The 9,474-nt window shown below is 28.4% G+C and overlaps 1 long non-coding RNA gene across 1 annotated transcript; it reads left to right on the top strand.

Annotated features, from left to right (window-relative positions):
* Window positions 1-5,348: 5,348 nt before the first annotated feature.
* LOC145952926 (uncharacterized) lies at window positions 5,349-9,194 on the top strand. The gene is made up of 2 exons (XR_014430423.1): window positions 5,349-8,365; window positions 8,829-9,194. It is a non-coding gene; the product is annotated as an uncharacterized LOC145952926 (long non-coding RNA).
* The last annotated feature ends 280 nt before the right edge of the window (window positions 9,195-9,474 follow it).

The raw sequence follows: 9,474 nt of genomic DNA, 5'->3' as shown, positions 1-9,474 counted from the left end.
CATGCTTTTGTGCTTTATACCGAATGGCCACATAGATGGCCCTCCATTGGAAGTATGTGTAGAAAGAAGAGGAAAATCATAAATATTTATATCCTCTGCGGACTTCTGGATTAGGACATATAAGGTCCTCATTTTAAAAATGCACTATGAGCCTGTCATTGTCTATTTTTACTTTCTAAAAAATATCAAGAAGACCCCGCAAGAATTCAAAGTAACGTACATATAAATGAATATATATGTACCTTAGGTTTAAAGATATAGGACAATTTTTGCTTATAATAGCCACTAAAGGTTAATTTATTAGAAAGTGTAAATTCTGTCCATTGTTCAGACATAATCTATAAATTTTATTTGTACACACATCTTAAGTACGTTTTAAGGTTTAAAATTAATTTTATTAATATCAATTATATCTAATTTTAAAAAATGGGCACTTAGTTTAGCTAATCTATTTGTATGAGCCAGTGCACATTTTTACCAACCCTAAACCCTAAACAGTTAGAAGAGAATAAGATACCATTGTTTTTGCCTTAAAATTTAAAACATACATGATTGTTATATCTTTAACCACAGCAACTTTTGTTAGGGCTTTGAAGCTATTGGGCAGAGAGTATTTCAAACGATTTTGTTTTGGTACTCCAGGTGGATGGTGCCCTTCTGATTAGAAGTACTTTACTAAATCTCTCTTTCTACCTTCTCTTGCAAGATCTAATTATATACTAATGCAAAGATGGGGCATCTAAGCATTTTAATCATTATCATGTTAACTAAGCTAGACTGTCACGGGGCTCCCAATTATTATACTAGCCTAATAATTACTTTCTAAAAAATTGTCTTCATTGAGAATTTGTCATGTGTGATTGATTTGCTTCTTTCTTTTTGTTCTCTCAGCAAACTAGTTTATTTATTTAACTTTAAAGTAAATAAATTTGTGGATATATATCATGGATTAGAGTGAAACCGGTAGTAAAAACCATACTCATGTGCCATGATTTTTATACTTCTCAGCTAGCAGCTGAGTGGGGTAATATTTTGATAACATTTAGGTGTTACGTAAATATATATGGTTGAATTTTTTTTTTTAATTAAAGTTAATAGGTGTCGTATATTATCTCCATGACTTTTATTAACTTGTAATGTGATAATTAACTTCATCTTAGTAACTCAAATTGGTGTCACGATAAACTATATTATATTATACCTACTAATGTTTCTATTGTCAATTAGGTGTTATTTTAGCAAAATGGTTTTTTGTTTCAAATTATCTATCATTTAATTAATAATACTAAAAAGTCATTATTTCCCCCCAAATCTATCCTTTTCTTTTCAAAACATGTTTTGAATTTTTTTTTTCTCTTTTTAAGAAATGAATTATTAAGAATACCTAATAATTTAAATAAAGAAAAATTGGAAACGTGTTTTTTTTTTCAAAGATTTACGAAATTTTTTTTTAGTTTTCATTAATATTTATACAATATATTCTAAAACGATGTTTATTCGAAAATGGAAGTACACTATATTTAGATTGAAAAAGAATGTCATCAGAACTTATATGGTATTGCATTATATTGAAGAAATAACAGAAATATTTATTTTTTATAGTATATTATTTTGTCACCGTTCTTTAACCGATATAAAAAATGATTGTTTCTTATAGTTTTTGTCGCATAATTCTAAACATAAGATACCAAAATTTATGGATAAAAAGGGAAGGAATATATGTCTAATTGTCTAAATATTCCATACTTTCTGTTTCTCGTCTCAATTCGTTATGCCACCTAATTAATACAAGTCTAAGACAAATATGTGCTTAACTTTCACTCATGGCGTTTATCATGCACGTTGATCATTTATGTGAGCGAAGAAGGGAACTCTTATCAGCTAAGCTTATCACTAATCATTTACAAGCTAACGTACTTATATCTTAAAAAATATTAACAATATTAAATGCGCTTATTTAAATAGTTAAATTTGTGAATCTTATATGAGTTTAATAATGTAAAAAGTTTTATATTATAAATCAATAAAAAAATTTTCAAATTATATAGCTTTTTTGTGTGTATTTAATATACATTAACATATACAACAAGATATATAGCACAAAATAAATGCAGGTATTTGAATAACTCTTGGTTCTAAATATTGTTTGGTGAAATAATGAACGACACATACAAAAGAACATTAAATTTATTACAATATTATTTTTAATATAATTATCATAATTATTGGGAAAAACTCAAGTCTCACATCGACTAGAGATTAGACAATTGAATAGTATATAAGTGAAAAACAACCCTTACCTTACAAGTCAGTTTTGTAGGGTTGAGTTAGACTTAAATCCACTATTCTAAGATGGTATCAGAGCTATCCTAGATTTTTAAAAATGAGTCACCCACCATTTATCCACATACCAAGCCCAATAGTGCTGGACGTGAGGGAGTGTATTGGGAAAAACTCAAGTACCCCCAATCCTATATCATTAAAAGGGTCACCCACCATTTATCCACGTACCAAGCCCAATAGTGCGGGACGTGAAGGGGTGTACTGGGAAAAACCCAAGTCCCACATCGACTAGAGATTAGGCAATTGAATAGTATATAAGTGGAAAGCAACCCTCACCTTACAAGTCGGTTTTATAAGGTTGAGTTAGGCTTAAATCTACTATTCTAAGAATAATAAGTTATTATTATCTTAATGATTGAGAATGATGACCATGAGAATTGTAATGATAACAATAATATTGGTAGTGATGCATGGCACTAGTGTGGTTCAGGCTTTTTATGTTAGATATTTTGGATATTTTATGTCAGCTCTAGATGTGATAAAGATCACAATGACATAGACTGTCCACACATTCTATGACAAGTCAACACATGATATAAAAAATTCACAATCTATCATAGGTCTTACCTTACCCATCATAGAGTATGCATTTTTTATGACAGGAATGGTTAGACCTGCCACAAAAAATGCATTTTTTTTAATATTCTATTCATTTTTTAAAATTTCTCAAACCTGTACAGAAAAATCACTACAAGAAAATGATGATTTTGCGACGGTTATATGGCCTACATTGCGATGGTTAGAACTGCCGCAAAGACAACATTGCGACGGTTTGGGAACCGTCGCAGAATTGTCCGTCACCAGGCAATTTTGCGACGGTTATCAGAACTGTTGCACAAACCGTCGCAAAATTGGAATTGCGACCGTTTCATCAACTGTCGCACCAAATGCCTCTATATTAACATTGCGACCCTTTCATCAACTGTCGCACCAACTGCCTCTAAATTAATATTACAACCCTTTTTTTACCCGTCGGAAATTATAATTTTTTTTTTATTTTAATAAATTTATTAATGTAACAATCCTCATATTTGGCCTTTCAAGGATTTTATTTCACGATATTTCACTGTTTAGCATGTTTTATCCTTACTTGTGCAATTTCTGGAAAACTTCCCAGAAGGTCACCCATCCCTGTACTACTCCAGGTCAAGCACGCTTAACTGTGAAGTTCTGATGAGTAAGCTACCGAAATGTATATGTATGTTGTCATTATAACTTGTACAAATTAATTCATTTAAGTCATCCTCAAATATACAATCTCATATTTGTACTATAATAATAATATATAATAATTTTATATTACAAATAATAATAATAATAATAATAATAATATATTTAGTTATTCTTTATTTATATGTACTTACTTTTATAATTAACATCTACTTATTTTGATTTAAAATTATAATTTAAATTATTTAAATTTTTTAATTTATAATGATAATATAATTTATAAAATTATAAATATTTATTTATTACATACTTATAAATTAGATTTTAATATTTTAAATAAATTATTAATTAATTTAATATATTTATTTACCTTAAATCAAACATATAAAATTCAAAAAAAATGTATTTATCCTTGTTTAATTTTCTAATTATCAACTATTAATAAAATACTAACTTAAAATCTTATCTAATTATATATAATATTCTCATATCAAATTTAAAACCAGATATTAGTTATACAAAAATATTAAGATTATATAGTAAATTGTCAATAAGATTTTAGTTAAATAATTTAAAATAATTAATGTTTCAATTATATTGTTAATTAGCAAATAATTTATTCCAAAACTAATTAATTTTTATATATTAATTATTAGTAAAATTTAATAATTTTTAAATTAACAATTAATTGGATCGATGAAATTCAACACACACGATGAGTTATTGAGCGGAATAACTTTACCAAGAGTTATTTTGTAAGTTATCTTATATCAAACATATAAAATTCAAAAAATGTATTTATCCTTGTTTTATTTTTTAATTATCAACCATTAATAAAATACTTACTTAAAATCTTATCTAATTATATCATAATATTTTCATATCAAATTTAAAACCAGTTCTTACATTTTCGACAAATATAAATTTTTCTGAAATATTCCATCGATAATATAGCTTTTCCTACAAAAATTTTCTCATCGAAAATATAAATTTTCCGACAGATTTAATTTTGTTTTTATAAGAAATCATCTTCAATTAATATAACATTTTGTATATATGATTTAACAGTAAAAGATTTTCAATTTAACGGTTAAATTTACAAAATTCACATTTAATATAAAGTTATTGAGTGGTGTAACACTTAGTAAAATTTACACTGATGTAATTATAAACCCCCTCATATATATATATATATATATATATATATATATATATATATATATATATATATATATATATATATATATATATATATATATATATATATATTAAATGTGACTTTTACTAAGTATTACACCGCTCAATAACTTTATATTAAATGTGAATTTGGTAAATTCAACTGTTAGATTGAAAGTTCATATCTCTCATAGATTATATATACAAAACTTTATATTAACCCAAGATGATTTGATACTTCATTTTTATAAAACAAAATTGATGTAATATATTCATTTCAAAATACACTAAAATATAAACAATTTGATTACCTTCCAGTTGTTGTTCAATTTTAACAAAATTTGATATACACTTATAAAGTGATATGAACTTTCAATTTAACGGTTAGATTTACAAAATACACATTTAATATAAAGTTATTGAGCAGCATAATACTTAATAAAAGTTACATTGGTATAATTATAACCCCTATATTATATATATATATATATATATATATATATATATATATATATATATATATATATAGCGACGGATGCACGTTTGGAATAGTGGGCACTTGCCCCACTACTATTTGACATATACATAATTTTTTATCTAAAAAAATAATATATTTGAAAAAATAAAAATTATATTCTAATAAAATAAAAATATAGATTCAGAAAAAATATTTATTTATTTTATATCTGTCAAATTTTTGAAAGAAATTAATTCTCATGTAATAAAAAAAAAATCTTAATAATGAATTAATTTTTAAAAAAAGTTTAATTATAATATATATATGTATATATATATATATATGTCTTAATATTCACATATATAATGTAATATATTAAAATAAAAAGTTTTTTGATAAAATAAAATTTTTACCATGCATGTTTATCTTTTATGTTTTTTATTTATTGTATACGTGGATTGAAAAAATCAAAATAGTAAAATTGTATATATTGATTAAAAAAATCAAAATAAGAAAAATCAGAAGATTTATGTTCCATTTAGAATTGTTATTATAAGATATATTTTAAAATAAATTATCATCTAAAAATATATATTAGATATTAAAAACATATTTATATCATAAATAAATTAAACTGGATTTTTATAAAATTTAACATATTTATTTTTATATTTTTAATAGTGTTAAAAAGATGGACATTTAAAATAAAATTTATAAAATTTAACATTGTAAATTATTCAATAATATGTGATGTGATAACTCAAAAATTAAGTTATAAAATGATAATTATATTTATTTATATACTCTAACACATCTTACATATAAGATAAATTCCTAAGTTTGTTGAAAGATAAATTTATATTCTAGTCACGATTTTGAAATTATATAAAGAAAAAAAAATCGTGTACCTCATGTTAAAGAAAGTATATATAAAATTAATAAAATATAAGTTCATTAAGATAATATACATAATACTTCAAAAAAAAACTTTTAAATTCTAATAAAAAAAATGCTGAAAATTTTGCGACGGTTTATGACTAACTGTCGCAATGTTAAATTTGCGACGGTTTATGATTAACTGTCGCAATGTTAAACAAATTTTGCGACGGTTTACGATAAACCGTCGCAATGTTGAACAATTTTGCGACGGTTTTGAAAAACTGTCGTATGAAGGGTCGCAATATCAAAACGACGACGGTTTTTAGATAACCGTCGCAATTTGTCCGTCGCAATTTATCATTTTTCTTGTAGTGAATACAATATATATAATTCAATATAGCATATTGTTGTCCAATTCAATACAAACCTTTGTAAAATACATTTTTTATTTAAATTCAAATAATGTACAAAGTAAACTAGTTAGTAATTAAAGAGAGTTAACAATAAAGTTAAAGTTACAATAAGTGTCATAAATTAATAACTATGAATAATTAGTATAAAAATGTACTAATATTATCAAGTAACAACTAATTTAAAGTAAACTAACCAATTTACACAAAGAAAACTAAAACAATATACAAAAATATAAATCAATCCTCAAATTAACTCAAGACATATGTGGATGCCCATCTTTTGCAGATATATATCTTCCAACTCTTCATTGAATGTTGACTCATCCTACCACATTCTATGTTAGGTGGGGTGTCACTTGACATAAAATGTTCCTTCTATGTCAATCATATCTATACACGACATAAAAATGTTGGAAAATATTACAATTTTGTCACTACACCACATTTTATGTTATGTAGATTACACCGACATAAAATCTCTATCATAAAAATGTTATTTTACACTAGTGTGGTGGTGATGACACTACTAGAAAAATACTATTTTACATCTATATATCTACATCGGTTTCTAAAGAAACGATGTAAATAAAAACTGCGGTGGCAGTTTAGTAAATAAATAAAAGGTGTAAGCATATTTACATCGGTTCTGTGCAAAAACGATGTAGATGCGAAAAATTTTACATCAGTTATTTTATCGACCGATGTATAATTGAAATCGTAGAGCTATTCTACATCGGGTTTAACTTTGCCCGATGTAGAAGCGAAGGCCAAATTTCCGTGCGAACAAACCCTCTCAACATCTCAACACTATCGCAAACGCTCTCAACACTCTCAGGGGCGCTCTTCTCTTGCTGACCTTCAACAACCCTAGAGGAGCTCTCTCTCTGAACATCTCAACACTCTCGCGGGTGCTGTCAACGCTCTTATGGGTGCTTTTCTCTTGCTGACCATCGACAACCTCAGAGGAGCTCTTTCAAAACGACGTGGGGCTCCAAATCCACAAACACTCTCGGAAGAGCTCTCTTGAAATGTGGTGGTGCTCGCGTGAGTTCGTCGCCGAAGGGAAGACCAAAAGATTCGTAAGTTTACCTAAAAACTATTTTGGAATAGTATGTGATATATTGTGGTTAGGGTTTAGGGTTGCGACGGACCCATCACCCAAGCCTTGCTGGAGAGCCTCGCCGGCTACACGCCTTTGATTCCCGCCGTTGAAAAGCCTCCTACTTTGGATGATGCGGAAGCGGATACCACCGACACGATTAATCGGTCTGACGAGGTGGAACCTTCTCCAAAGGTGAACTCTAGCTTTTTGGGAACATCGAATTGAACCCCTCTGCTGGATTTTTAAACTATGGACAGGTGGGCTTATATTTTATTTATTTATGTGAGGCATACTGAATTGCTTTTGAACTGATAACAATGCTTGGTATTTGAATTTGTTTAAGGGAACTGTGATTGATAGTAGATTGTTGTCAGTGTTGTTGTTTGTTTGATGAAGAATGTATATCTTTGGTTCACGAATGTAGGGATTATTCGAGGGTTTGAAAGCGTACCGGAAGCAAGATGGGAGAATACTTCTCTTCCAGCCAGAAGAAAATGCTTTGCGGCTGTGGCTGCAGGTAGGTGCGGAGCGGATGTGCATGCCATCGCCTACTGTGGAGCAGTTTGTGGAAGCTGTAAAGGATACAGTTTTAGCAAACCAAAGTTGGGTGGGTACTGTAGAGCCCTGTCATTGCCATATACATTTTAGATATTGTAACATGCATCGGATTGATTAGGTGATATTTGGTTTCAGGTTCCTCTTGCAGGTAAAGGTTCCTTGTATATTAGGCCTTTGCTAATGGGAAGTGGGCCTGTACTTGGTCTTGCACCTTCTCCAGAGTACACCATTCCAATTTATGTCTCACCTGTTGGGAACTACTTCAAGGTAAGGCATATTTACTTTTGTTTATATATGTATGCTTTTCAACTTCATTATCTTCTTTCAGATTGAAATAACAAATTTTGATCCGAATCCCATAGGCAAGAGAGGTTTGAAAGATTTACTCAAATATGGCTTAGAAACTGGGACATTTTTTTTTTTTGGATATTATGAGAATAGGGATGCAACATTAATTGGAAATTTGTTTTTTATAAGGTTTTGTTGATGTAACTGAATGGGTTGAATTTGCAGTATGAAAGGATGAAGAAAACTAACAGTATGAAATGAAATTATTGTGTTGCATGATTTATTTTCTACTTCTACAACTTTTATCAGTATCATGCTATCATAGTAATTATTATTTCCATGATAACATGTCATACTTGTATCTTTCTGTACCTTTTGTTGTGGAAATTTAAAACGTACTTATACCCCTTCATAAAGTAATGAAGTGTCAATGTCACCACAGGAAGGATTGGCCCCAATCAATTTGATTGTGGAAAATGAATTACATCGTGCAACTCCTGGTGGCACTAGAGGTGTGAAGACCATTGGAAACAAGACTGGATGAGATGAATTGGACTGTTGAGATGAGATAAGTGCACTAAGCATAACTTGCAATGCATGTTTTGCTGAAATCTCTTTGAATCTCCGAGCTCAAGAAGTTTCTTTTAAAATTTTTCTATCATATATGATGAGCTGCTGTAGATAGTATTGTGGTGTGTTTATTTCTATTGAATGACTAGCAAGAACCAAAAAAAATAATTCTAGATTTGTTTATTTTCTTGCCAGCTAGAGGAGTCATTATCAGTATTCAGTGGATTAGTTTACCTTTTACTAATGACATGTCCTAATCTAAGCCAAATTGAATGCATAAACCCAAATTGCCGCATTCGATGAGATATATCACTTTGAAAATAATCTAAGGGCTAAACACATATGTATGGTTTGGTAATGGACGTGTAACATTTTTTTAATTAGAAATATGAAGCATTGACCCAAGGCTTTTGGCATAGTTATGCAATAAGCAAGAGTAATATTTGATGCAATAAAGTTGCTGTAATGATTAAGGAAATATGAAGAGAATTATTTTCCTTTTAATGCCAGGTCGTAGA

This window comes from Cajanus cajan, chromosome 10, assembly GCF_000230855.2.
Source record: "Cajanus cajan strain Asha chromosome 10, NIPB_CcT2T_4, whole genome shotgun sequence".
In the NCBI taxonomy this organism is placed as follows: domain Eukaryota; kingdom Viridiplantae; phylum Streptophyta; class Magnoliopsida; order Fabales; family Fabaceae; genus Cajanus; species Cajanus cajan.
This window is presented reverse-complemented; position numbering and strand designations above follow the sequence as displayed.